This window comes from Triticum dicoccoides, chromosome 7B (genome assembly GCF_002162155.2).
Source record: "Triticum dicoccoides isolate Atlit2015 ecotype Zavitan chromosome 7B, WEW_v2.0, whole genome shotgun sequence".
NCBI lineage: Eukaryota > Viridiplantae > Streptophyta > Magnoliopsida > Poales > Poaceae > Triticum > Triticum dicoccoides.
Genome location: NC_041393.1, coordinates 26713730 through 26717441, shown reverse-complemented (window position 1 = coordinate 26717441; position 3712 = coordinate 26713730). Strand labels below are relative to the sequence as shown.

At 39.0% G+C, this 3712-nt stretch overlaps 1 pseudogene; it reads left to right on the top strand.

Annotated features, from left to right (window-relative positions):
• LOC119340684 overlaps positions 1-3712 on the top strand; it is a 7833-nt pseudogene that overhangs the window by 2820 nt on the left and 1301 nt on the right.

Genomic DNA, 3712 nt, shown 5'->3' with positions numbered 1-3712 from the left:
TAATTGGAAGAAAGAGCTTAGATTATGAAGTTTTGTGTGTTTGGCCCCCCCACTAGCTAATATATTCTGTTTAGCCCCCCCAAGGAACTTGGTCAAGCTCCGCCACTGTTGTTGTTGTTGCTGTTGCTGAGAATTTTGGCGAAAGATTTGTTTCCCTGTCATTTGCTGACTGGCTGTTTCCCCTTTCCTGAATGGTTTTTTTTTTGAGAAATTTTGGAGGCCTCCGTTTTTTGCTAGCTAGCTAAGCTAGCATCTACGGTGTGTGTTGGTGGATCTTGTGTGATAGAGCTTCGTTCTTAGCAAGACTGCCACATCAGTCCGTACGACAGCTTCCGTGAAACTCATCCGTAAGTGGAGCATTGTACTTTTACTACTGTTCCATTGGGAACCACATAGGTTCTCACCTCTCCTCCAACGGATCCAATTCTACTTTCTTCCATCGAGGCCTGCCCCTTCTCCACGTTTTGTCTGGCCGGGCACCGTACGCGCACGCCGCCGCAGAGGCTAGGGGAGAGGTGGACGGAAAAGTAATCCGAGAAAATGAGATGCATCGATGCGCTCAACAGGGGTTATCCTTGGCATGCATGGGAGCGGACCCTCCGCCGGCTGGTTCTATACCTTTGACAGACGGCAGGTGAAATGAAATGTGTAGCCCAGCGTACCCGTCCAGTACAGGCCAGTTAAGCAAAGTAGCAAACACGTCGAATGCGTACTGGAACTTGATGAGAAATACAAGTCAAAACGTGTAAAAGATCCTAGTCAGCGTGTAAAAGCATGTAAACCTTTGTATATTTAGTATTATTGTATATATTATCGAACGGAGGGACTATTAAGCGCCGTGTTACCCTGCGTGCTCTTACTTTTTCTTTCGGTTGCATTGAACACGTGCCATCACGTCACAAGCATATGCAAGTCTTTTTTTTTTTGAATGGCTAGATGGCATGACAGATCTGAACATGTTCTTTTTTCACCTTGCAAATGTGAATGGTTTTTTTTATGTCCTAGCTACTCCCTCTGCTCACCGTTGTTATAAGATGTTCCGAATCTTTTTCGAATCGGATGTATATAAACGTGTTTTAGTGTGTTTGTTCACTCGTTTTCAGTCCGTATTCAGTCTGTATTAAAATTTCCAAAACATCTCGTAGGAGTATTTGTGAAAGAAGGGAGTAGTACACAAGGCTACACAAACTTACCGGCGTTTTTCTTTATTTCTATAATAGCATGTACTTACAAATTAAATTAGTGGATCAGGTAGCGAGAACTTTAGTTACAAAGGGTTTCATGTTTACGGAAAAAGTTTCCAGTTCTCTCGGTAACAATTGAGAACATATTTATTCTTTTGGAGAGGAACTACTGAGAACATACGTAGTATTATGTGTTTGTGCAGTGTGCACTGTGAATAAAAACTGGCTTATCCAAATTCGACCAAACCGCATTGGAGGTCTCGTTATGCTATAGCTGCCAAGCATTTCTTGTGTACCGACAATGTGATGTGCCCAATATAATATCCTAATTTTCTTAATTAAAATTGTTCCATGTCTTTAAATTTCCAGAAAATCGGCCATCTATTCATTAATTAGAGATATGTTGCAATATTTACAGTGTGGGCATGTTTGGAATGAGGGCTCTATTTCTAACTCGGTGAGCCTAAATATTGATTCTTTATCTAAGGAAAATCAGGCAGCTAGCTGCATATTAATTAGGTTGCACACTTCTAGGCCTAGGCCTCTTTGAAACAATGTACTGTAAGAAAAAAAAAAGCAGGAATAGGCTAATGTAGGATTTCTGGAACCAAGGCATGGGATTTGCATATGTGGATGGCCCTTTGGATACTTGTAGTGTTTTTTATATTAATTTTAAAATGTTAGAAAGGGGCATGCATGAAGAATGATATTTTTAAACTTTAAAATGTTAGATAGGGGCAAGAAAAATGAATGTTGTTAGGGGTCTCATTACTTCGATCTAAAGGACCTCTATAGGGAAAATTCCTATGTATTAAAATCCTACAAATGCTTACAAAGCCCTTCAATCCAAGGGGTGTCTACAGTTGCATACAATTGCTTAAGCGACTTGGTGGCTTAGAAATTAAACGATCTAAAAATGTCCTATTCGTTTGTTCGTCTCACACTACGATGTAATGAAATACTTCAGTCTATACAAACAATCTCTTACGTTTATTAGGTTAAGGCATATTTTATGATTTCTCTTCTTTCAAAACCTTGTCTATATAATCCATTTTTCTTGTCGTTCAACAGCATGTACAAGACTCTAGAGCGGTACCGCAGCTGTAACTTCAACTCCGAGGCAACTGCAACTCCGAAGACCGAACTAGTAACCTTTTCAACATATGCACTGGATAGATTTAATATATCTTTCTTAAAATAAGACATAATATGCCACAACATCAGATAGGACAGTAACTAATTAACACTGGAGAGGACTTATTCTCTAGTTTCAGTGTGATGTGAAAACTATTATATATATGCTAACTTACAGTATCTTATAGTATGTCATGTATTCTAGTAAGATTAATTTGGTAGTACCTTGTAAAAAACATACATATCTATGGTTTGTGCATAGTGCTGTTCTGTATCATGATTCACTTGATTAATCAGTGGACTGTTAATTTTCTTATTCAAACTAGAGCAATTACCAGGAGTATTTAAAGCTAAAGACAGAGTTGAGTTCCTACAGACAACTCAGAGGTATGTAGTCCCAAGCCAACTGTAAAGAAAATGTTGGAAATATCATATAGATCTTTCATTAGGTGTTAGATATTTAATCTTGTCATGCAGTTTAGTGTTGAGTCAGTGCCTATAAGTCTGCCAGGGTGCATCATAGGTGACATGGAGTTAGCATGCATGCATAGAGATAGTTTAGGAATTGGATAGAGCTTGGAGTGATCAGTGGACTATGTATGGATTTGTTGTGCGGTTGAGCCAAGAAGATAGAGAGATTGTAGAGAGAAGAGAGGAGCTGTGAGATGCAGCTCGAACACCACAAAGTGCCTAAAATTACTGATATTGTGCAGAAATCTTCTTAGCGAGGACTTGGGCCCACTTAACATGAAGGAACTTGAGCAACTGGACAGCCAAATTGAGATCTCTCTCAAACATATCAGGGCGACAAAGGTACGTACGTTGTCGTAGTCAAGTTAATTAATTGGTGATCACATTTCCATATATGTACTTCTCAACTAGTAGGTTCAGATTTAGTTAACATGTAAAATGTAATGCTGACCAGCTATTTCTGCGTACACTTGTACAGAGCCAGCAGTCACTTGATCAGCTCTTCGAGCTCAAGCACAAGGTTACACATGTGTCTTTATTGTTCAGCCTTCAGGTTTTGGTCTATATATATCTTTCAGCATCTAGACCCTAGAATTACCAATTACTAATTTGTGCAGGAACAACAACTGCAAGATGTTAATAAAGACTTACGAAAGAAGGTACAATGCATTAATATGAGTGATAAACCTCATCTTTTCCGTCGCGGTCTTTGATAATTTTATTTTATTTCCAGCATTGATTTAGCTACCCTGATTATGACATTTATACGCATACTCTTTTGGTTAATCCTCATTTGGATTGACATGCTTATTAGGGTTCCATACATAGTTTGTGGAAGCCTGAGTGATAGATATGAAGGGAAAGTTAGCACTAGCCGACGTCGTATTGATTTGGTTATTCCAGTCAATCATCTAGTTTCTTTC